The 26,500-nt window shown below is 48.0% G+C and overlaps 2 pseudogenes; both read left to right on the forward strand.

The window, feature by feature from the left end:
• The first annotated feature begins 123 nt into the window (after positions 1–123).
• On the forward strand, positions 124–823 carry LOC147118484 (uncharacterized; annotated as a pseudogene).
• Positions 824–848: 25 nt separating this feature from the next.
• LOC147118485 (syncytin-1-like) lies at positions 849–3,555 on the forward strand (annotated as a pseudogene).
• The last annotated feature ends 22,945 nt before the right edge of the window (positions 3,556–26,500 follow it).

A 26,500-nucleotide genomic window follows, 5' to 3' on the forward strand; every position in this document is an offset into this window, starting at 1 on the left:
AACGGAGGTGTTCCGCAAAGCGGTCATCCAATCTGCGTTTGGTCTCCCCAATGTAGAGGAGACCACATCGTGAGCAGCGAATACAGTATACTAGATTGCAAGAAGTACAAGTAAATCGCTGTTTCACCTGGAAGGATTAACCAACATTTCCATTGCAGTTATCATCCACAATCAGCTAGACTTGTTGAGAGATATAATGGAATGCTTAAAAACAAACTGGCGAAACTGGCAATGACACTGGACTAAAATGGGTAGAACTGCTGCCTTTAGCCTTGATGGTAATGCGATCTGCAACTAACAGAACAACAGGCCTGTCACCGCATGAGATAGTTATGGGACGTCCCCAATGGCTACCTTTTACAGCACCGTTTACTGCAAAACAAATGGACATCCATAAAATGAAAGAAAATATGTTGAATTATTGTATTGCACTAACCAAATGTATTTCCAGCTTTCATTCACAGGTAAAAGAAGCTCAAGTCGAACCAGCAGAAGGGAAGTACCATAACCCGGAGCCCGGAGAATTTGTTTACATCAAGATTTTTAAACGAAAAAGCAGTCTACAACCCAGATTTGAAGGACCATACCAGGTTTTGCTGACAACTAATACTGCAATCAAGATAAAAGAAAGACCAACATGGATCCACGCGTCCCATTGCAAAAAAGCACCCGATCCGGAGGAAAAGGCGAAGGAACCAGAGGGAGAGAAAGAGATTTCCACAGACTATGGGGACTGACAGTACTGTGCTTAACAGGATTATGCTTTGTGTTACTGACAGCACCAGAGATACAGACACGTGAACAAAGGGAACTACATATAAATGTATTCATGGCACTGAGTCCTGAGTATGCACAAGAAAGAGATTTATCCAACTGTTGGGTATGTGCACATGTGCCCATTCACTCGAAAGGAGGCATCCCTCTAAGACCCATTCCCTTTAACGAATCAGACATGGCTGAGTGGATAATCAGTCAGAACGATACGCGCGGTAATACTTCCCAGAAAAGGCACACATCCTATAGGGGCACTACTAGTAGAGGATTGGAGGCCGGAATGGGAATCAGCAGACTATAATCTCACTGCCTTCCAGGGGTGGTACCAACCCAAATATAATCGGACTCGGCAGCCCCCATTCCTAGTTCTTACTAATACCTCAGGTATAGGGGCCCCAATGGGTAAAATATGTTTAGTAAGGAACATAGCAGGGGGCAAGAACGTGGGTAAAAGCAAATGCACCCAGAATTTTACCATAACTCAACCCCACAACTGGCGCGATGTGGGTCAGTTTAACATGACAAATGTCCGTAATAAGACGAGTGGGGGTACCTGGACCGGTTCCAACCCTATGATGCCAAAGAAGAAGTTGCAATTCACTTCTTATAATAGAACCTATTTTATCTGTCATAAGGCCTACCCCTGGATACCACAATCATGGATGGGATCCTGTTACTTAGGATATGTGATACCCTTTATTAGAACAACAAAGACCCTGAGGGATGCCTGTGAAAGCCATCGGCCTAAACGGGATTTGACATGGTTGAATGGAATGTTCAAGGTAATGATACCACCCTATGGGACAATGTCAAACGAGTGGAAAATATGGGAACTGGCTAAATTAGTAGAATCAGTAGCCAACGCAACCTCACAAACCTTTGAAAGGGTAAATGACGAAATGGTAGCCAGTCGGACAGTGGCTCTCCAAAATTGTATGGCCCTAGATTATCTCCTAGCCAAGGAATGAGGGACATGCACTTTGATTGGTGAGGAATGCTGTACGTACATCCCGGATCACTCAGAAAAGATCAGCAGTCTGGCAGAACTTATTAGAGAGAAGGTAATAGAGTACAAACAAAGTACTGGCCTAGGCGGTACCACTTTGTGGGGTTGGGCATCCGGATGGCTAGGATCCCTGGGAAAATCCCTGGTACTTGCTGATAATCTTTTCCCTATACCTTCTGTTTGTATCAATCAAGTGCTGCTGTGTCAGAGTGGGAAAAACAGTGTTACCAACAGCAGCCACTACTAAGGTTATGGTAGCAACAACTACTGAAGGATTCTGCGTGGAAATGGAAATAGAAAGATTAAGCAGGATTGGAATGGATTAAGTTGTCCTTGTGAAGGACAAAAGGGAGGAATGTGGAAATGTACCTTTTAAAGCTGAATATAGTTACATGTGCCCCTTTTTCACAAACAAAATGGAGTCCCGGTCCTCCCAGAAGCCTCTGCAGAAATGTCCTCTATTCCTTCCTTAAACATATTAACCTTCACTAAACACTGTAAACCGTTGCTTATCTGTGTTGTAAACAAAGACCATTTACATGAGTAAAGGGAACCTTACGCAAGCCACCTGGCCAGAGGCTTGGCCACCAGATAACAGAAGAAACATACTGTATGAAGTATCTACATTCCATTCAATACTGATAGTCTTAATTAAATAGTCTAGAATAAATAACTACCCATTGTATTATCAATAGTCTTTCGCTATGCCAGACTTTAGAAATATGTAGAAACTTAGTTAAGGATTGAAGAACTCTTTGTCTGACTTGAAAGACACGTGATGAAACCATAACCTGTTTACTTTACTGTATAAATATGTTGTTAATCTGTACTTCTGGAGAGAGTCTCTGCTAGCCTTTGACTGAGCGGGACGCTCTCCTTGCCGCAAGTAAAAATTTATTAAAAAAGAACATCGACCGGAGCTGATCGTTTCAGAGTCTCATTGAGAGTCGAGATTTCGACAAAAGGGACTTAGAGATAGAGCTACAGGACGTCCCGTGGTATGAGAAGCTGTGGGATTGGGGAGTGAATGTCAACATACACCCATGGATCCGCATCATTTCTCATATATTAGTGATAGTACAGTTAGTCATGGCTATAGGATGGGGAATAGCAGCATGCACCGCTTGTAAAAAGAAACGGTCCAAACAAAGAGCTAAAGCGAGTCGGAAAACACAAGTTTGCTCTAAACATCATGGGTATGCAGGGCCTCCCGAACCAGCGCCTGATCACCGCATGGAGCAGGAGGCACAGCGATGCTTATACATGTGGTTTAACTTGGGCAAGGGCCAAGTACCAAAAGGGGGGATTGCAGTGGGGAAAGAGTTAAACTGACATCGCTGGCAGTTTCACTGAATGGTGTAATAAAGACAGTAATCTAATGGGCCTTTTGCAGTAGTAAGCTTTTTCTAAGTTGATAACATAGTCGGATGTGGAAACCATAAGAGACCGAAGAGGATGTACGTTCTGTTCTGGCAGGAAAGTAAAACAATGAAAGAGGCCTAGAGAGGCAGGAAAGGAGGACAATGAGTCAGAAGTACAATGTTGATGAGACCCATCTGGCATAAACAAAGGTCAGAGGTGCAACAACAGCTTGTGGGATAACGGCCGATAATAAAGGTGGTGCTTTAATGTAACGCAGCATAGGCAACCAATCAGTGAAGGTGCATGCGGGCCAAGGTCCAATCAGGTGGCAGGAATGAATTTTGACGTGTGTATTGTAATGTATAAAAATGTAGTGTTTGCTGTACCAATTTGGAAAGGTCTGGCTAAGACAGAGCAGACTGTTTCCCCACCGGTGCAATAAAGACAACTTGACTATCGATCTAAATCCTTGTGTCGAGTGTTGGTTTAAAATACTGCACAACTGTGTAGTCACGGACAAATTATTCTAAAGAGCTTTTAAAAGCTACAAGATACGGGACTGAAGACATTCCTCAAACGGAGGGGGGACAAATCCCAGGGACATGATGGTTTCTATCCGAGGATTCTGAGGGAAGCCAGTGGAAGGAATAATGGAGGGTCCCCGAGTATAAATTGGCTGGCGCCTTTCCCTACATTACAACAGCGACAGCAATTCAAAATCAATGAATTGGCCGTGAAGCCCTTTGGGCATCCTGGGGTCATGAAGGGCAGCGAATAAATGCACCATCGCCTCTGAGTCAGAGGTTGTGGGTTCAAGTCCCACTCCAGAGACTTGAGAGCAAAAATCCAGGCTGACACTCCAGTGCAGTGCTGAGGGACTGCTGCACTGTTGGAGGTGCCGTCTTTCAGATCAGACGTTAAACCGAGGCCTCCTCGGCTCTCTCGGGTGGACATAAATGATCCGAGGGCACTATTTCGAAGAAGATTAGGGGAATTATCCCCGGTGTCCTGGCCAATATCAACATCACTAAAAAACAGATTATCTAGTCATTATTATGTTGCATAGAAACATAGAAAAATAGGAGCAGGAGTAGGCCATTCGGCCCTTCGAGCCTGCTCCACCATTCAATGCGATCATGGCTGATCCTCTATCTCAATACCATATTCCCGCTCTCTCCCAATACCCCTTGATGCCTTTTGTGTCTAGAAATCTATCTATCTACCTTCTTAAATATATTCAGTGACTTGGCCTCCACAGCCTTCTGTGGTGGAGAATTCCACAGGTTCACCACCCTCTGAGTGAAGAAATTTCTCCTCATCTCAGTCCTAAATGTCCTACCCCGTATCCTGAGACTGTGGCCCCTTGTTCTAGACCCCCCAGCCAGGGGAAACATCCTCCCTACATCCAGACTGTCTAGCCCTGTCAGAATTTTATACGTTTCAATGAGATTCTCTCTCATTCTTCTAAACTCTAGTGAATACAGGCCTAGTCGACCCAATCTCTCCTCTTACGACAGTCCTGCCATCCCAGGAATCAGTCTGGTGAACCTTCGCTGCACTCCCTCTATGGCAAGTACATCCTTTCTTAGGTAAGGAGACCAAACCTGCATACAGTACTCCAGGTGTGGTCTCACCAAGGCCCTGTATAACTGCAGTAAGACATCCTTGCTCCTGTACTCAAAGCCTCTTGCAATGAAGGCCAATATACCATTTGCCTTCGTAACTGCTTGCTGCACCTGCACCGGGAATCACGGGCTGAGTGGCTGTATAAAGGTCCCAGAGACCAGGTAATGCCTCAGTGCGAGAATCGGCGGGAATCGTGGGCTGAGCGGCTGTATAAAGGCTCCCGAGACCCAGGTAAGGCCTCAGTGCGAGAATCGGCGGGAATCGCGGGCTGAGCGGCTGTATAAAGGCCCCAGAGACCCAGGTAAGGCCTCAGTGCGAGAATCGGCGGGAATCGCGGGCTGAGCGGCTGTATAAAGGCCCCAAGAGACCCAGGTAAGGCCTCAGTGCGAGAATCGGCGGGAATCGCGGGCTGAGCGGCTGTATAAAGGCCCCAGAGACCCAGGTAAGGCCTCAGTGCGAGAATCGGTGGGAATCGCGGGCTGAGCGGCTGTATAAAGGCTCCAGAGACCCAGGTAAGGCCTCAGTGCGAGAATCGGCGGGAATCGCGGGCTGAGCAGCTGTATAAAGGCTCCAGAGACCCAGGTAGGTTTACCCATCTCCAATCTTGGAACTCAGAGGGAAGGAGAGAGGTAAAAAATAATCCAAGTGTGACATCACCAGAAAGCGGGTAAGTGATTGGTTGGTAAGTATTTCTCTCTTTTTAAGCTTAAACGCTGTGGTTTATAGTTTCTAAGGTGCGATATTCATCATCTAGAATCGGGGCAGAGGGTATTTAAGAATAATATTAATAAATTTAATTAATTACATAGAATGGGAGATCAGGTGATGTGTTGCTGCTGCAATATGTGGGAGCTGGTGGACACCATTGATGCTCACGGTGATCACATTTGCAGTAAGTGTTGGCTGCTCGAGGAATTCCGGCTCCGTGTTGAAGAGCTGGAGTCCGAGCTTCAAACACTGAGACACATCAGGGAGGGGGAGAGTTACCTGGACTCTGTGGGTCAAGAGGTATTCACACCAATTAAATTAAATAATTCAGATGTAGTCCGTGGCCAGGGTCAGGATGGTGTGACTAGAAGTGAGGCAGGTACGGGGATCCAGGAGGTAGTGTTGGAGGAGCCGCAGCCCTTGCTCTTGTCCAACAGGTTTGAGGATCTTACTCCCTGTGAGGATGGGAACGGGGACTGCAGGGAGGATGAGCAACCCGGCCACAGCACCGTGGAGCGGGGGGCCATTCAAGTGGGGGGAGATAAAATAAATGTTGTAGTGGTAGTGGATATTATCGTTAGGGGAATAGATAGAGTTCTTTGCAGCCGAGAGCAAGAGTCCCGAAGGCTGTGTTGCCTGCCCGGTGCCAGGGTTAAGGACATCTCCTCTGGGCTGGAGAGAAACTTGGGGTGGGAGGGGGAGGATCCAGTTGTCGTGGTCCATGTTGGTACCAACGACATAGATAGGACAAGGAAGGAGGTTCTGCTGAGGGAGTTTGAGCAGCTAGGGGTCAAATTAAAAAGCAGAACCACAAGGGTAATAATCTCTGGATTACTACCTGAGCCACGTGCAAATTTGGCTAGGGTAAATAAAATTAGAGAGTTAAATGCATGGCTCAAAGACTGGTGTGGGAGAAATGGGGTTTGCTTCCTGGGACACTGGCATCAGTACTGGGACAGGAGAGACCTGCTCCGTTGGGACGGACTTCACTTGGCCAGTGCTGGGACTAGAGTCCTGGCGAATCGAATAACTAGGGCTGTAGAGAGGGCTTTAAACTAATTAGTGGGGGGGAGGTTTTAAGAGAGCGAAAAATAAAAATGACAGCGGAGAAGGCAATAGAGCAAGGTGGCAGTGGGGGAATTAAAAACCAGAGCGTGTCAGGAAGGGACAGAATGTATAATGATAAAGGCAAAGGAGTAAAAGGGGTAAAAGCAGGAATAAATTGTCAGAAAACATATTTGAAAGTTCTTTATCTGAATGCACGCAGTATTCGTAACAAAATTGACGAGTTGACGGTACAAATAACTACACATGGGTATGATCTGGTGGCCATTACAGAAACATGGCTGCAAGATAATCATGACTGGGAACTAAACATACAAGGGTATTTGACAATTAGGAAGGACAGACAGGAAGGAAAGGGAGGTGGGGTTGCTATGTTAATCCAGGATGGAATCAGTGCAATAGTCAGAAATGATATTGGGTCAAAGGAGCAGGATAGTGAAATAGTTTGGGTGGAGATAAGGAATAATAAGGGGAAAAAGTCACTAGTGGGCGTAGTCTATAGGCCTCTTAACAGTTGCAACTCTGTTGGTCGGAGTATAAATCAGGAAGTAGTTGGGGCTTGTAATAAGGGAACAGCTAAAATCATGGGGGATTTTAACTTTCATATTGACTGGACTAATCAAATTGGGCATGGCAGCCTTGAGGAAGAGTTCATAGAGTGTATTAGGGACGGGTTCCTTGAGCAGTATGTAACTGAACCAACCAGGGGGCAGGCAATCTTAGATCTGGTCCTGTGTAATGAGACAGGATTAATAAAAAATGTCCTAGTAAAGGATCCCCTTGGAATGAGTGACCATAATATGGTTGAATTCCAAATTCAGTTTGAGGGTGAGAGAGTTGGATCTGAAACCAGTGTACTGAGCTTAAATAAAGGAGACTATGAAGGTATGAGAGTAGAATTGACTAAAGTGGACTGGGAAAACAGATTAAAGTGTAAGACGGTACAAGAGCAGTGGTCTACATTCAAGGAGATATTTCACATCTTTCAAGATAAATATATTCCACTGAGGAAAAAGGGGAATAAAAGAAAAGACAGCCATCCGTGGCTTAGTAAAGTAATAAAGGATAGTATCCGACTGAAAACAAGGGCATATAAAGTAGCCAAATCTAGTGGGAGGATAGAAGATTGGGAAACATTTAAAAGCCAGCAAACAATAACTAAAAGATTAATTAAGAAAGGGAAGATAGATTATGAAAGTAAACTAGCAAAAAATATAAAAACAGATAGCAAGAGTTTCTACAGCTATATAAAAAGAAAAAGGGTGGCTAAAGTGAACGTTGGGCCCTCAGAGGATGGGACCGGGAAACTAGTGGTGGGGAACATGGAGATGGCAAAGACGCTGAACAAATATTTTGTATCCATCTTTACAGTAGAGGACACTAAAAATATCCCAACACTGGTGATATACCTATCAATTCAGTTCATGAAAAGCGACGAGTTAAGTTAGTAACTATAGGTTTTTATTGGCTAAATAACAGAGCCCACCCTCGTGGGTGATCGGATCCAACAAGGAGGAATACCAGCCAGTCGACCACCTTTATACCTGGGCAAGCAGGCGGAGCCATGGGCGGAGTCAGCTGTGGTCAGCCCAGGTATAACAGCGTGACAAGAGGTGACCTTGTGTAGTGATACAACAGTGTAACAGTGATAACCATAGTGTAACGATATAAACAGTGATAACCATAGTGTAACGATAGTGAACGATAAAAGTGGTTTTCCACATTCACCCCTTGTTTAAATTTGAGTCCGGCGGGGTGAAGTGTACTGCCAGTTCGGGTATGTCAGTCTGTCCGGAGGCCTCGTAAGCCTTTCTGATCGGCGCAGCAGTGGCGGCGGTGGTGCAGTATCCGATGTTAATGCTGGTGTCTGCGTGGTCGGCGAAGGCTCGTGGGGTTCCGGCATGCCGTCTACCTGGGCTGGATTTGGGGGGGTGGTGGCGGGTAACGGTGGTACCTCAGGGGTGCCCGAGGGTGCGAGGTCTCGTAAGGAGACTGTGTCCTCCCGCCTGTCTGGGTATGCCACATAGGCGTACTGGGGGTTGGCGTGCAGGAGGTCCACCCTCTTGACCAGGGGGTCCATTTTATGGGCCCTCACCTGCTTTCACAGCAAGACAGGCCCCGGAGAAGTCGCCATGTTGGTAGCGAGGTTCCCGTAGTCGACTTCCTGGGGAAAACAAACATTCGTTCATGGGGGGTGGCGTTAATGGCAGTGCAAAGCAGTGACCGGATGGAATGCAGCGCTGCCGGGAGGACTTCCTGCCAGCGAGAGGTTGGGAGGCCCTTAGACTTTAAGGCTAAGAGAACGGCCTTCCAGACAGTCGCGTTCTCTCTTTCCACCTGGCCGTTCCCTCGGGGGTTGTAGCTGGTGATCCTGCTTGCAGCAATACCTCTCGCTAATAGGAACTGGCGAAGTTCCTCGCTCATGAAGGATGAGCCCCGGTCGCTATGTATATAGTTCGGGAACCCGAACAAGGCGAAGAGGTCGTTCAGGCATTTGATGACCGTGGTACTGGTCATGTCTGGGCAGGGAAAGGCAAAGGGGAAACGGGAGTACTCATCAATAATGTTGAGGAAGTACACATTACGGTCAGAGGACGGGAGGGGCCCCTTAAAATCGATGCTCAAGCGCTCGAAGGGGCGGGTGGCCTTGATCAGGCTTGCTCTGTCCAGCCTAAAGAAATGCGGTTTGCATTCGGCACAGGTTTGGCAGTTCCTGGTCATGGTCCTGACCTCCTCAATGGAGTAGGGCAGGTTGCGGGCCTTAATGAAGTGGTAAAGTCTGGTGACCCCGGGGTGGCAGAGGTCGTTGTGGAGGGTCTGCAGTCTATCAATTTGCGCGTTGGCGCATGTACTTCGTGATAGAGCACCTGGGGGTTCGTTCAGTTTACCAGGCCGGTACAAGATATCATAATCATAGGTGGAGAGCTCGATTCTCCACCTCAAGATCTTGTCGTTCTTGATTTTGCCCCTCAGCTTGTTATTAAACATAAAAGTGACCGAACGCTGGTCGGTGAGGAGGGCAAATCGTTTGCCTGCCAGGTAATGCCTCCAGCATCGTACTCCCTCCACGATCGCCTGGGCCTCCTTCTCGACCGAAGAGTGTCGGATCTCAGGGCCCTGGAGGGTCCTTGAGAAGAAGGCCACAGGTCTCCCCGCCTGGTTAAGGGTTGCAGCTAGGACGAAGTCGGATGCATCGCTCTCCACTTGGAAAGGGATAGACTCATCCACCACGTGCATTGTGGCCTTAGCAATGTCTCCCTTTATGAGGGAGAAGGCTGCGCATGCTTCTGCTGTCAGGGGGAAGGAGGTGGACTTCATGAGGGGTCTGGCTTTGTCCGCATAATTGGGCACCCATTGGGCATAGTAGGCGAAGAGCCCCAGGGTTCTCTTCAGCGCCTTTGGACAGTGGGGGAGGGGAAGCTCCATGAGGGGGCGCATTCTTTCGGGGTTGGGGCCGATGACTCCATTCTCTACTACACAGCCGAGGATGGCAAGACGCGAGGTGTTAAACACACATTTCTCCTTATTGTAGGTGAGGTTCAGCTGTTGGGCCGTACGGAGGAATCTCTCCAGATTAACATCATGGTCCTGCTGGTCGCAGCCGCAGATGGTGACGTTATCTAGATAAGGGAACGTGGCATGCAGTCCATTCTGGTCAACCATCCGGTCCATCTCCCTTTGGAAGACCGAAACCCCGTTGGTGACGCCGAAGGGAACCCTAAGGAAGTGGTAGAGGCGGCCATTCGCCTCGAAGGCGGTATACAGGCGGTCCTCAGGGCGGATAGGGAGTTGGTGATAGGCCGACTTAAGGTCGATGGTAGAGAATACCCGGTACTGTGCAATCTGATTGACCATATCAGATATGCGGGGAAGGGGGTATGCGTCCAGCTGGGTGTACCGGTTTATGGTTTGGCTGTAGTTGATGACCAGGCAGTTTTTATCGCTGGTCTTAACGACTACGACCTGGGCACGCCAGGGGCTGTTGCTCCTCTCGATGATGCCCTCCTTCAGGAGACGCTGCACCTCAGAGCTAATAAATGCTCTGTCCCCGGCACTGTACCGCCTGCTCTTGGTAGCGACGGGTTTACAGTCGCGGGTGAGGTTAGCGAACAGGGAGGGGGGCGGGACCTTGAGGGTGGATAGGCCGCAGGTGGTACGCGGTGGTCGGTTTAAAAGCTGCTGGTTGTCGACTGTGAGTGGGGGGAGGGGTCCACCGTATGCCAAAGTGACACTTTGAAGGTGGGATTGGAAATCCAGCCCTAGTAGGACGGCAGCGCAGAGCTGGGGCAGGATGAGAAGTTTAAAATTTTTATACTCCGTGCCCCTAACCGACAGGGTCACAACACAGTAGCCGCTGATGTCTGTAGAATGGGACCTCGACGCCATCGAGATCCGGTTGCGCATTGGCCAGACAGTGAGGGAGTAGTGGCTCACCGTGTCTGGATGGATGAAACTCTCCGTGCTTCCGCTGTCGAACAGGCAGGTCGTGGCGTGGCCGTTTACTTTGATGTCCATCATGGACTTGGACAGGTGATGCGGGCGAGCTTGGTCAAGTGTGACGGAGGCTAGTGTATGGCTTAGCGAGCTGCTGTAGTCTGCGGGTGAGGCGGTGGTCGGGTCTGGAGACAAGGTGGCGGTCGAGTGTGGTGAATAAAATGGCGGCACCCACGACGTTGAATAAAATGGCGGAGAAGATGGCCGCCCCCACAACTCACATGAGGCACTGCCGGCGTCAGTGGCCTTGATGAAAGATGGCCACCCCCACGACTCACACGAGGGGATACTGGCATCTGTGGCCTTGATGAAAGATGGCCGCCCCCACAACTCGCATGAGGCACTGCTGGCATCTGTGGCTTTCCCCCTGCAGGCCTTCGCGAAGTGGCCTTTCTTGTGGCAGTCGGAGCAGGTCGCGTTTCTTGCAGGGCAGCGCGCCCTCGGGTGTTTCGCCTGGCCACAGAAGAAGCAGCCGGCAGCCCGATCGCGGGGCTCCGATGTCGCAGCTGGTACCGGGGGTGGCGGTCCCGATCGGTTCCGGGACACTGACGCAGTGGTAGGTCCCAGAGGCGGCGGTGCGAGGGGTATTGCGGCCGGGGTCGGGCCCGAGTCCCAGGGTCGCGCAGCACAGTACCTGGAGTACGCCTCGAGGTCCCAATGGGCCACTTCCAAGGAGCGAGCGAGGGTAGCAGCTGTTTTCAGGTCGAGGTCCTTTGATTCCAGCAGTCTTTGCCGTGAGTAGTTTGACCGAAGGCCTTTCACGAAGGCATCTCGCATGTTTCCATCTGTATGTTCTGCAGCTGTTACGGCTTTAAAGTCACAGTCCCTGCCGAGTATTTGCAGCGCCTGTAAGAAATCATCAACCGACTCTCCTGGCTGTTGCGAGCGGGATCTTAGGAGATGCCTGGCGTACATTGAGTTTACAGGGCTCCGATACTGTTCTTTTAGCAGGTTGAGGGCGTCCTCGTATGTGGCAATGACCCGGATGAGAGCAAATACTTTAGGGCTCACCTGAGCGGTCAGAACTCTTAGTTTGGATGCCGGAGGCATGCCGGATTCTCCCAGGTAGGCTTCGAGGCAGCTCAGCCAGTGTTCGAAGTCGAGGGCTGAATTCGCAGCCTGTGGGTTTAGATCCAGGTACGGCGGCCGGAGGGCTCGTAGCCAGGCCGGCTGCTGGGGCTGTTGTAGATGGCCGTTTGGCTGAGGCTGTACATCTGACTGGTCATTTGGCTGCTCTGTTGTAGACATTTCAAAATTTAGCCAATATAATTGATATACCTATCAATTCAGTTCATGAAAAGCGACGAGTTAAGTTAGTAACTATAGGTTTTTATTGGCTAAATAACAGAGCCCACCCTCGTGGGTGATCGGATCCAACAAGGAGGAATACCAGCCAGTCGACCACCTTTATACCTGGGCAAGCAGGCGGAGCCATGGGCGGAGTCAGCTGTGGTCAGCCCAGGTATAACAGCGTGACAAGAGGTGACCTTGTGTAGTGATACAACAGTGTAACAGTGATAACCATAGTGTAACGATATAAACAGTGATAACCATAGTGTAACGATAGCGAACGATAAAAGTGGTTTACCACAACTGGACAAACAGGGGGCAATGGGGGGGGGGAGGAGCTAAACACGATTAAAACCACTAAGGAGATGGTACTCAGTAAAATAATGGGACTTAAGGCGGATAAATCCCCCGGACCTGATGGCCTACTTCCTAGGGTCTTGAGAGAAGTGGCGGTAGGGATTGTGGATGCATTGGTGATTATTTTGCAAAACTCCCTGGACTCAGGAAAGGTCCCGGCAGATTGGAAAACTGCTCATGTAACACCCTTATTTAAGAAGGGAAGTAGACAAAAAGCTGGAAACTATAGACCAGTTAGCCTAACATCTGTGGTTGGCAAAATGTTGGAGTCCATTATTAAGGAAACAGTAACAGAGCATTTGGATAAACATAATTTAATAGGACAGAGTCAGCATGGTTTTATGAAGGGGAAGTCATGTTTGACAAATTTGCTCGAATTCTTTGAGGATGTAACATACAGGGTGGATAAAGGGGAACCAGTGGATGTAGTGTATTTGGACTTCCAAAAGGCATTTGACAAGGTTCCACACAAAAGATTACTGATCAAGATAAGAAATCACGGGATTGGGGGTAATATACTGGCATGGGTGGAACATTGGCTATCTAACAGAAAACAAAGAGTTGGGATAAATGGTTCATTCTCGGGCTGGCAATCAGTAACTAGTGGTGTTCCGCAGGGGTCAGTGCTGGGACCCCAACTCTTTACAATCTATATTAACGATTTGGAGGAAGGGACCGAGTGCAACATATCCAAGTTTGCCGACGATACAAAGATGGGAGGGAAAGCAGTGAGTGAGGAGGACATAAAAAACCTGCAAAAGGACATAGACAGGCTAAGTGAGTGGGCAGAGATTTGGCAGATGCAATATAATGTTGGAAAGTGTGAGGTTATGCACTTTGGCAGAAAAAATCAAAGAGCAAGTTATTATCTAAATGGAGAGAAACTGCAAAGTGCTACAGTACAAAGGGATCTGGGGGTCCTGGCGCATGAAACACAAAAAGTTAGTATGCAGGTGCAGCAGGTGATCAGGAAGGCCAATGGAATCTTGGCTTTTATTGCGAGGGGGATGGAGTATAAAAACAGGGAAGTCTTGCTGCAGTTATACAGGGTATTGGTGAGGCCACACCTGGAATACTGCATGCAGTTTTGGTTTCCATATTTAAGGAAAGATATACTTGCTCTCGAGGTGGTTCAGAGAAGGTTCACTCGGTTGATTCCGGAGATGAGGGGGTTGACGTATGAGGAAAGGTTGAGTAGGTTGGGACTCTACTCATTAGAGTTCAGAAGAGTGAGAGGCGATCTTATCGAAACATATAAGATTGTGAGGGGCTTGATCGGGTGGATGCGGTGAGGATGTTTCCACTGATGGGTGAGACTAGAACTAGGGGGCATAATCTAAGAATAAGGGGCTGCCCTTTCAAAACTGAGATGAGGAGAAACTTCTTCACTCAGAGAGCTGTGGAAGCTGCAACATTAAATAAATTTAAAATGGAGATAGACAGTTTCCTAGCAGATAAGGGAATTAGGGGTTACGGGGAGAGGGCAGGGAAGTGGACGTGAGTCTAGATTCGGATCAGCCATGATCCTATTGAATGGCGGAGCAGGCCCGAGGGGCCGTATGGCCTACTCCTGCTCCTACTTCTTATGTTCTTATGTTCCTATGTTTGCTTTCAGTGACTGGTGTACAAGTACACCCAGGTCCCTTTGTACATCAACATTTCCAAATCTATCACCTTTTAAATAATACACTGCCTTTCTGTTTTTTCTACCAAAGTGGATAACTTCACATTTATCCACATTATACTGCATCTGCCATGTATTTGCCCACTCACTCAACTTGTCTAAATCGCCTTGAACCCTTTTTGCACCCTCCTCACAACTCAATCCCACCTAGTTTCGTGTCGTCAGCAAACTTGGAAATATTACATTTGGTTCTCTCACCCAAATCATTAATATATATTGTGAATAGCTGGGGCCCAAGCACTGATCCCTGCGGTACCCCGCTAGTCACCGCCTGCCACCCAGAAAAAGACCCATTTATTCCTACTCTCTGTTTCCTGTCTGTTAACCAATTTTTAATCCATGCCAATATATTACCCCCAATCCCATGAGCTTTAATTTTGCACACTAACCTCTGATGTGGGACTTTAATCAAAGGCCTTCTAATAATCCAAATACACCACATCCACTGGTTCTCCCTTATCTATTCTACCAGTTACATCCTCAAAAAACTCCAGTAGGTTTGTCAAACACGATTTCCCTTTCATAAATCCAGGTTGACTCTGTCTAATCCCACTGATATTTTCTAAGTGTCCTGTTATCACATCCTTTATAATCGAGTCTAGCATTTTCCCTACTACTGATGTTAGGCTAATAGCGGGGTTACATTTGCCACCCTCCAATCTGCAGGAACTGTTCTATAATCTATAGAATTTTTGAATTGCTGTTTGTGGGATGTTGCTGAGCTCAAATTGGCTGCTGATTTTCCTACATTACAACAGTGACTCCATTTCATTGGCTGTAAAGTGCTTTGGAACGTGCGATGGTCGTGAAAGGCGCTATATAAATGCAAGTCTTTCTTTTCTTTCTTTAAGTTATTTGTTTCTCTTTCTCACTCCATTTTGACCCAGACTGTCTCACAATGGAGGGGTTATCATAGAATCACAGAAATTTAGGGCACAGAAGGAGGCCATTCGGCCCATCGTGCCTGAGCCGGCCGAAAAACAGCTTTCCAGTCTAATCTCACTTTCCAGCTCTTGGGCCGTAGCCCTGCAGGTGACAGCACTTCATGAGCATATCCAAGTACTTTTCAACTGAGATGAGGGTTTCTGCCTCAACCACCCTTTCAGGCAGAAAGTTCCAGACCCCGACCACCCTCTGAGTGAAAAAAGTTCTCCTCAACTCCCCTGTAATCCTTCTACCAATTACTTTAAATCTATGGCCCCTGGTTATTGACCTCGCTGCTAAGGAAAATAGGTTCTTCCTACCCACTCTATCCAGGCCCCTCATAATTTTATACACCTCAATCAAGTCTCCCTCAGTCTCCTCTGTTCCAAAGAGCAGTTAGTAACAGAGATTGGAGAAGTTTGGGGCTTTTTTTGCACTGAAGCAGCAAAGGATGAGGGCCAGCCTGATGGAGGTCCTCAAGACCATGCGGGTTATTGATCAAAGGCAAATGACAGATTCCTCTCCAGGCACCTCTAAGTCTGCATGCGCTGCTCTTGTTGGGGTTTAGAACGCGCATGCTCGGGGGAGCAGCGGAGTTCCAGGACCAGCTGCTAGTGCGCATGCTCAGGGGCAGCAGAGTCCCAGGACCAGCAGCTAGTGGGCATGCTCAGGGGTAGCAGAATCCCAGGACCAGCTACTAGTGGGCATGCTCATGGGGCAGCAGAGTCCCAGGACCAGCTGCTAGTGGGCATGCTCAGGGACAGCAGAGTCCCAGGAGCAGCTGCTAGTGCGCATGCTCAGGGGCAGCAGAGTCCCAGGACCAGCAGCTAGTGGGCATGCTCATGGGGCAGCAGAGTCCCAGGACCAGCTGCTAGTGGGCATGCTCAGGGGGCAGCAGAGTCCCAGGACCAGCTGCTAGTGGGCATGCTCAGGGACAGCAGAGTCCCAGGAGCAGCTGCTAGTGGGCTTGCTCAGGGGTAGCAGAGTCTCAGGACCAGCTGCTAGTGCGCATGCTCAGGGACAGCAGAGTCCCAGGAGCAGCTGCTAGTGCGCATGCTCAGGGGTAGCAGAGTCCCAGGACCAGCTGCTAGTGGGCATGCTCAGGGGCAGCAGAGTCCCAGGAGCAGCTGCTAGTGCGCATGCTCAGGGGTAGCAGAGTCCCAGGACCAGCTGCTAGTGGGCATGCTCAGTGGCAGAGTCCCAGGACCAGCTGCTAGTGCGCATGCTCAGGGACAGCAGAGTCCCAGGAGCAGCTGCTTGTGCGCATGCTCAGGGGTAGCAGAGTCCCAGGACCAGCTGCTAGTGCGCATGCTCAGGGACAGCAGAGTCCCAGGAGCAGCTGCTTGTGCGCATGCTCAGGGGTAGCAGAGTCCCAGGACCAGCTGCTAGTGCGCATGCTCAGGGACAGCAGAGTCCCAGGAGCAGCTGCTAGTGCGCATGCTCAGGGGTAGCAGAGTCCCAGGACCAGCTGCTAGTGCGCATGCTCAGGGGCCCAGAGTCCCAGGACCAGCTGCTAGTGGGCATGCTCAGGGGCCCAGAGTCCCAGGACCAGCTGCTAGTGGGCATGCTCAGGGGCCCAGAGTCCCAGGACCAGCTGCTAGTGCGCATGCTCAGGGCAGCGGAGTCCCAGAGCCAGTTGCTAGTGCGCATGCTCGGGGGAAGCAGAGTCCCAGGAACAGCTGCTAGTGCGCATGCTCAGGGGTGACACACTGGGTAACGGTCGTTAATGGTTGAAGAGTCGGAATTACCGGCAGAAAGCGAGTTCTCTCAGCTAGACGGACGAGCGGAGAGAGACGGGGAAATAAATGACGGTAAACACAAACCTGGGAGTCTGAGGGTGCCGGGAAGCTCGCGGAGCGGATCAAACTTTCTCAGTGACATGTGACCCCGGCCCACGGCCTGATTGACGGGAGCTTCCGACCAATAGGGAGCGAGCGGGGCGGGGCTGCAGGAGCGAGCCGGCGGCGGGTCCTCCAACCAATCGGGGAGCCCGAGGAGCGGGACTAGCGCCGGCTGATTGTCTGATCCGCAGGGCAGCGAATTTCTCCAGTCCTTTGTTCCGGGGCCAGGGGAGGCTGTGGGCCTTACTGGTGTTTGTGGGATCTCTTTGAATCCACTCGATCAAAGCATTTCATAATTTTAAGTACCTTTATTCGGTCACCCCTCAGCCAAGAGAAGAGGCCCAGCCTGTTCATCCTTTCCTGATCTGTCGACCCTCGCATTTCTAGTGTAATCCTTGTAAATCTTCTCTGCACCCTCTCCAGTGCCTCCATATCCTTGTTATAATATGGCGACCAGAATTGTACGCAGTACTCCAAGTGTGGCCTGATGAAGGTTTGATACAAGTTTAGCATAACTTCTCTACTTTTCAATTCTATCCCTCCAAAAATAAACCCTACTTTTAGTGATTTGTGTAGTTGTACTCCGAGATCCTTTGCTCCTCTACCCCACCCAAGCTCGCGCCCACCAAGTAATAAGTGACCTCCCTATTCTTCCGAACAAAATGTAATGCCTCACATTTATGTGTTAAAATTCATTTGCCAATTATATGCCCATTCTGCAAGTTTATTAATATCTTCCTGTAATTTGTTGCTGTCCTCCTCAGTATTGACTATACCCTCCAATTTGGTGTCATCCACAAATTCAGAAATTGTGTTTTTGGTTCCAAAGTCTAAATCGTTTATGTAAGCTGTGAACAACAGTGGTTCCAGCACTGATCTTTGTGGAACACCACTTATTAAAGCAGTGGCAGTGGTGAGAGGATAAAGAGCGGCCCGAGAGCGGACCTGAATTAAAGCAGCGGCGAGAGGATAAAGAGCGGCCCGAGAGTGGACCTGAATTAAAGCAGCGGCAGCGGCGAGAGGATAAAGAGCGGTCCGAGAGCGGACCTGAATTAAAGCAGCGTCAGCGGTGAGAGGATAAAGAGCGGCCCGAGAGCGGACCTGAATTAAAGCAGCGGCAGTAGCGAGAGGATAAAGAGCGGCCCAAGAGCGGACCTGAATTAAATCAGAGGCAGCGGCGAGAGGATAAAGAGCGGCCCAAGAGCAGACCTGAATTAAATCAGAGGCAGCGGCGAGAGGATAAAGAGCGACCCGAGAGCGAACCCGAATTAAAGCAGCGGCAGCGGTGAGAGGATAAAGAGCGACCCGAGAGCGGACCCGAATTAAAGCAGCGGCAGCGGTGAGAGGATAAAGAGCGGCCCGAGAGCGGACCTGAATTAAAGCAGTGGCAGCGGTGAGAGGATAAAGAGCGGCCCGAGAGCGGACCTGAATTAAAGCAGCGGCAGTGGCGAGAGGATAAAGAGCGGCCCGAGAGTGGACCTGAATTAAAGTAGCGGCAGCGGTGAGAGGATAAAGAGCGGCCCGAGAGTGGACCTGAATTAAAGCAGCGGCAGTGGCGAGAGGATAAAGAGCGGCCCGAGAGCGGACCTGAATTAAAGCAGCGGCAGCGGTGAGAGGATAAAGAGCGGCCCGAGAGTGGACCTGAATTAAAGCAGCAACAGTGGCGAGAGGATAAAGAGCGGCCCGAGAGAGGACCTGAATTAAAGCAGTGACAGCGGAGAGAGGATAAAGAGCGGCCCGAGAGAGGACCTGAATTAAAGCAGCGGCAGCGGTGAGAGGATAGAGAGCGGCCCGAGAGTGGACCTGAATTAAAGCAGCGGCAGCGCGAGGCTCCCGATTCAAAAACAACAACAAAGAATGACACACAGGAGAGCAGGTGATTGGTTGATGAGTATTACAGCTCTTTTTTGCTCTCTAAGTTAGGGAAGGGGGTTAAATTAAAAGCTGAGAAACTGTAACTTGCTCGTACTGATTAAATTAAAACTTAAACTAAATGCAATAATCAAACAATAAACCTAAAATATTGATTGAATAAAATCTTTAACTAATTAATTAATGAATAAAACAATGTTAGAGCTGGCAGGGCAGGTGGTGTGTCGTAACTGCAGCATGTGGGAGTCTGTGGAGAGCATCACGATCCCGAGCAACCACATCTGCAGTAAGTGTCTGCAACTCGAGGAACTTCGGCTCAGAATTGTTGAGCTGGAGTACGAGTTGCAGACATTGCGATGCATTAGGGAGGGGGAGAGTTACCTGGACACTTTGTTCCAGGAGGCTGTCACACCCTTTAGGTTAAGTAGTACTTTAGAGTTCGTCAGTGGTCAGGGACAGGCGGGTGTGACTGCGAGTCAGGAAGGTATGGGGACCCAGGAGGTAGTGATGGTGGGGCCTCAGCCCTGGACCTTGTCCAACAGGTACGAGGTACTTTCTACCTGTATGGATGAGGAAAAGGACTGCAGGGAGGATGGGCAAACTGACCATGGCACTGTGGTACAGGGGGCCATCCAAGTGGGGGGAGAAAGAAGGAATGTGGTGGTAGTAGGGGACAGTATAGTGAGGGGGAACGATACTGTTCTCTGCAGACGTGAAAGCGAGTCCTGTGTTGCCTGCCCGGTGCCGGGGTTAAGGATATCTCCTCACGGCTGGAGAAGAACTTGGAGTGGGTGGGGGAGGATCCAGTTGTCGTGGTCCAACGACATAGGTAGAACTAAGAATGAGGTTCTGCTGAGGAAGTTTGAGGAGCTAGGGTCTAAACTAATAAGCAGAACCACCAGGGTAATAATCTCTGGATTACTACCTGAGCCACATGCAAATTGGCGTAGGGTCAAGCAGATCAGAGCATTAAATGCGTGGTTCAAGGAGTGGTGTGGGAAAATGGGTATCAATTCATGGGACACTGGCACCAGTACTGGGGAAAGAGGAAGCTATTCCGTCGGGCCGGGCTCCACTTAAACTGGGCTGGGACCAGCATCCTGGCTATTCGAATAACGGGCTGTAGATAGAGTTTTAAATTAAAAAGGGGGGGGTGGAGGGGTCAGATATGGAGACATTTATAAATCTAAAGAGAAAGGTCAAGGCAATAGAGCAGTGTAGCGATTTGAGTAAAAATAAGCAGAGTGTGACAGGAAGGGACAGAGAGTTTAATGGTAGCAGTGCAACAGAGAATAAGGTCAAAGGGAATAATTGTAAAAAAAATTAAATTAAAGGCTCTTCATCTGAATGCACGAAGCATTCATAGAAACATAGATAGGAGCAGGAGTAGGCCATTCGGCCCCTCAAGCCTGTTCCGCCATTTAATGAGATCATGGCTGATCATCCAAATTCAGTACCCTGTCCCTGCCTTCTCCCCATATCCCTTGATCCCTTTAGCCGTAAGAAATATATCTAACTCCTTCTTGAATATATTTAATGAATTGGCCTCAACTGCCTTCTATGGTAGAGAATTCCACAGGTACACCATTCTCTAGGGTGAAGAAATTCCTCCTCATCTCAATCCTAAATGGTTTACCCCTTATCCTCAGACTGTGACCTCTGGTTCTGGACTCCCCGACCATAGGGAACATCCTTCCTGCATCTAGTCTGTCTAGTTCTGTTAGAATTTTATAAGTTTCAATGAGATCCCCTCTCATTCTTCTAAACTCTAGCGAATATAAGCCTAATCGACCCAATCTCTCTTCATATGTCATTCCTGCCATCCCACATATCAGTCTGGTGAATCGTCGCTGCACTCCCTCCATGGCAAGAACATCCTTCCTCAGATAAGGCGACCAAAACTGCACACAATACTCAAGGTGTGGTCTCACCAAGGCCCTGTACAACTGCAGCAAGACACCCTTGCTCCTGTACTCGAATCTTCTCGCTATGAAGGCCAACATACCATTTGCCGCCTTAACCGCCTGCTGCACCGGCATGCTTACCTTCAGCGACTGGTGCACAAGGACACCCAGGTCTCGTTGCACTTCCCCTTTTCCCAATCTATTGCCGTTCAGATAATAATCTGCCTTCCTGTTTTTGCCACCAAAGTGGATAACCTCGCATTTATCCACATAATACTGCATCTGCCATGCATCTGCCCAATCACCCAACCTGTCCAAATCATACTGGAGTTTCTCTGCATTCTCCTCACAGTACACACGCCCACCCAGCTTTGTGTCGTCTGCAAACTTGGAGGTATTACATCTAGTTCCCTCGTCTAGATCATTAATACATATTGTGAATAGCTGGGGTCCCAGCACCGATCCCTGCGGTACCCCACTGGTCACTGCCTGCCACTCAGAAAAAGACCTGTTTATTCCAACTCTTTGCTTCCTGTCTGCCAACCAGTTCTCTATCCAAGTCAGTACCTTACCCCCAATCCCATGTGCTTTAACTTTGCACGCTAATCTCTTATGCGGGACTTTATCAAAAGCCTTCTGAAAGTCCAAATACACCACATCCACTGGTTCTCCCTTATCTATTCTACCAGTTACATCCTCAAAAAATTCCAGTAGATTAGTCAAGCATGATTTACCTTTTGTCCGATCCTGTCACTGTTTTCCAAGTGCTCTGCTATTACATCTTTTATAATGGACTCTATCATTTTCCCCATACCAATGTCAGGCTTACCGGTGTATAATTCCCCATTTTCTCTCTACCACCTTTTTTAAATAGTGGGGTTACATTAGCTACCCTCCATGGGAACTGTTCCAGAGTCTATAAAATTTTGGAAGAGGACCAGCAATGCATCTACTATTTCTAGCGCCACTTCCTTAAGTACCCTAGGATGTAGATTATCAGGCTCTAGGGATTTATCGGCCTTCAATCCCATCAATTTCCCTAACGCCATTTCCCTACAAATACTGATTTCATTCAGTTCCTCCCTCTCATTAGACCCTATGTTTCCTGACATCGCTGGGAGATTATTTGTGCCCTCCTTTGTGAAGACAGAACCAAACATTTCTTTGTTCCCCATTATAAATTCCCCTGATTCTGACTGCAGGGGAACTACGCTTGACTTCACCAATCTTTTTCTCTTCACATATCTGTAGAAGCTTTTACAGTCAGTTTTTATGTTCCCTGCAAGCTTACTCTCATACTCTATTTTCCCCCAATCCTCAGGTTTGCTGCTTTTTCTAGCCAATTTATATGTCCTCTCCTTGGATCTTATGCTATCCCTAATTTCCCTTGTTGGCCACGGTTGAGTCACCTTTTTTGTTTTATCTTTATGCGAAACAGGGATGAACAAATTCTGTAGTTCATCCATGCGATCTTTAAATGTTTGCAAGATAGACGAACTAGTGGCATAAATAGAGATAAATGGGTTTGATCTAATAACAATTACAGAGACATGGTTGCAAGGTGGCCAAGGTTGGGAACTAAATGTTCCAGGGCACTTGATGTTTCGAAAAGACAGGCAGAATGGAAAAGGAGGGGGAGTAGCCCTGATAATAAAGGACAGTAGCGAGAAAGGATCTCAGCTCGGAAGATCAGGAAGTAGAATCAGTATGAGTGGAGATAAGGAATAACCAGGGGCAGAAAACACTGGTAGGAGTAGTATATAGGCCCCCTAACAGTAGCTATACTGTTGGACAGAATATTAATTAAGAAATAGTAGGAGCTTACAAAAAAGGTAATGCAAGAATCTTGGGGGACTTTAATCTTCATATAGATTGGACAAATCAAATTGGCAAAGGTAGTCTGGAGGACGAGTTCATGGAATGCATTTGGGACAGTTTCCTGGAACAATATGCCATGGAACCAACAAGGGAACAGGTTATATTAGATCTTGTATTGTGTAATAAGACAGGGTTAATTAACAATCTCATAGTAAAGGATCTTCTGGGGCAGAGTGATCATAATATGGTAGAATTTTACGTTCATTTTGAGAGTGACTTGCCTAAGTCCGAAACTAGAGTCTTAAACTTAAATAAAGCCAATTACATAGGTATGAGGGGCGAGTTGGCTAAGGTAGATTGGAAAAATAGATTAAAAGGTATGGTGGTAGATAAGCAGTGGCTAGCATTTAAAGAAATATTTCATAATTCTCAACAAAAATACATTCCATTGAGAAACAAAAACTCCACGGGAAAAGCGATCCAACCGTGGCTAACTAAAGAAGCTTAGAATGTTGCAAAGAATAATAATAGGCCTGAGGATTGGGAGATTTCAGAAACCAGCAAAGGTTGACCAAAAAATTGATAAAACGGGAAAAAATAGAACATGGGAGAAAACTAGCAAGAAATCTAAAAGCAGATTGTAAGAAACATAGATACATAGAAGATAGGAGCAGGAGTAGGCCATTCGGCCCTTCGAGCCTGCTCTGCCATTCAATGAGATCATGGCTGATCATTCAAATTCAGTACCCTGTCCCTGCCTTCTCCCCATATCCCTTGATCCCTTTAGCCTTAAGAAATATATCCAACTCTTTCTTGAATATATTTAATGAACTGGCCTGTACTGCCTTCTGTGGTAGAGAATTCCACAGGTTCACCACTCTCTGGGTGAAGAAATTCCTCCTCATCTCAGTCCTAAATGGCTTACCCCTTATCCTTAGACTATGACCCCTGGTTCTGGACTCCCCGGCCATCAGAAACATCCTTCCTGCATCTAGTCTGTCCAGACCTGACACAATTTTATATGTTTCGATGAGATCCCCTCTCAATCTTCTAAACTCCAGTGAGTAGAAGCCCAATCGACACAATCTCTCCTCATACGTCATTCCTGCCATCCCAGGTATCAGCCTGGTGAATCTTCGCTGCACTCCCTCCATGGCAAGAACGTCCTTCCTCAGATAAGGTGACCAAAACTGCACACAATACTCAAGGTGTGGTCTCACCAAGGCCCTGTACAACTGCAGCAAGACATCTTTGTTCCTGTACTTGAACCCTCTTGCTACGAAGGCCAACATACCATTTGCCTTCTTAACCGCCTGCTGCACCTGCATGCTTACCTTCAACGACTGGTGCACAAGGACACCCAGGTCTCTTTGCACTTCCCCTTCTCCCAATCTATTGCCATCCAGATAATAATCTGCCTTCCTGTTTTTGCCACCAAAGTGGATAACCTCACATTTATCCACATTATAGTGCATTTGCCATGTTTCTGCCCAATCACCCAACCTGTCCAAATCGTACTGGAGTTTCCCGACATCCTCCTCGCAGCTTACCCTCACGCCCAGCTTTGTGTCGTCTGCAAATTTGGAGATATTACATTCAATTCCCTCGTCCAGATCATTATTATATATTGTGAACAGCTGGGGTCCTAGGACCGATCCTTGCGGTACCCCACTAGTCACTGCCTGCCACTCGGAAAACGACCCGTTTATTCCAACTCTTTGCTTTCTGTCCGCCAACCAGTTCTCTATCCAAGTCAATACCTTGCCCCCAATCTTCTACAAGCATGTAAAAAGGAAAAAAGTAGCAAAAGTAAACGTTGGTCCCTTAGAGGCTGAGACAGGAGAAATTATTATGGGGAATAAGGAAATGGCAGAAACGTTAAACAAATATTTTGTTTCTGTCTTCACAGTAGAAGACACAAAAAGCATACCAAAAATGGTGGGGAACCAAGGATCTAATGAAGGTGAGGAACTTAATGTACATCCGAGTGTTCTAAAAGAGGTGGCTGAAGAGATAGTGAATGCATTGGTTTTGATCTTCCAAAATTCCCTAGATTCTGGAATGGTCCCAGCGGATTGGAAGGTTGCAAATATAACACCGCTATTCAAGAAAGGAGGGAGAGAGAAAACAGGGAACTGCAGGCCAGTTAGCCTGACATCAGTCGTCAGGAAAATGCTGGAATCCATTGTTAAGGAAGTGGTATCAATCCACTTGGAAAATCATAACATGTGTAATGTACATACCTTTAAGGGGGGGAACTACTTTTTACAGCTCATGTATACTGTAGTACCGGCAGTGACCACACCTGTATATAGCACTGAGTAGTAATCTGTACAGTCAGTTCAACTGTGAGCCAAGTTGAGTAAACACCTGTTGTACCGTTTCTGCTGCAGTCTGTATCTTATTATACACGGACGTAACATTGGCGACGAGGCAGGTTTGAACAGAGAAGTGCTATCACTGCGGCAGAACAACACACGACCAGAATGATTGTTGGTTCAAAGACAAAGTGTGCAGACAGTGTGGAAAAGTAGGACACATAGCACGAGTCTGCAGGTCGGGAAAGAAAACCAGCAATAAGCAACCTACCAAAGGAAAGTACAAGAAGGTACATAAGATGACGGAGAATAGTTCAGACAAACAAAAGAGTGATAATGACTCCGAAAGCAGGGAACTGAGTTGTCTGAAACTACATAATGTGATCACAGCGGAGAATCACCGAACCATTTGGGTCACTCTCAAGATAGCAGGAGTCCAGGTAAAGATGGAATTGGACACAGGATCAGCCCTAACAGTCATAAAGCGATGGGACTACGAGCGGCTATTCTCACACATACCCTTGAGAGACACAAAAATTATTTTGAAGATGTACAGGGGGCAAAAAGTCTACCCCAAAGGAAAAATAAGGGTGACCATTATATATAACGGTAAGGAAACACCAAAACTAGACCTGTATGTATTGTAAGATGGAGGACCACCATTACTGGGACGTGAATGGATCCGGAAAATACAACTGGATTGGCATTCCATACAGGCATTGACTGTGGATGACAAAAAGGATGACGACGTCACACCTGGGCGACTGTCAAAGATCCTAACTGACGCGAAAGAAGTGTTCCAGCAAGGACTCGGAACACTAAAAGGCATGACAGCGACAATTAAAATTGAAGAAAACGCAAGCCCAAAATTTTTTAAGGCCAGACCGGTACCTTATGCAATCCGCCCAGCCGTCGAAGCAGAGCTGGAGAGTCTGGAACGTTCAGGTGTACTGTCCAAGGTAGACTGGAGCGAGTGGGCTACACCCATCGTCCCTGTGATGAAAAAGTCATTGAGCAGCACGCCTGGGGAACCAAGGAAGGTTCGCATCTGTGGGGACTTTAAGGTAACAGTGAACCCGGTCCTTCACACCGTACAATATCCACTTCCGCGGATTGAAGATATTTTCGCCTCGCTATCTGGAGGGAAACGCTTCACTAAGATTGATCTGGCCCAGGCGCATCTGCAAATGGAGGTAGAAGAAGCATCAAAAAAATACCTCACAATCAACACCCATAAAGTTCCCTCCCAATACAACTGGCTGGTATTCGGGGTAGCATCTGCTCTGCCTATTTGGCAGAGGGCAATGGAACAAGTCCTGCAAGGGATCCCAGGCACCCAGTGTTATTTGGACGACATCCTGGTCACGGGTGAAAATGACAGTGATCTACTCGCCAACCTGGAGCAGGTGCTCACTAAATTGCAGGAATATGGGCTCCGAGCTAACCGCCCCAAATGC

This window comes from Somniosus microcephalus, chromosome 4 (genome assembly GCF_052327205.1).
Source record: "Somniosus microcephalus isolate GS21.2 chromosome 4, FLI_Smic_1.0, whole genome shotgun sequence".
Lineage (NCBI taxonomy): Eukaryota > Metazoa > Chordata > Chondrichthyes > Squaliformes > Somniosidae > Somniosus > Somniosus microcephalus.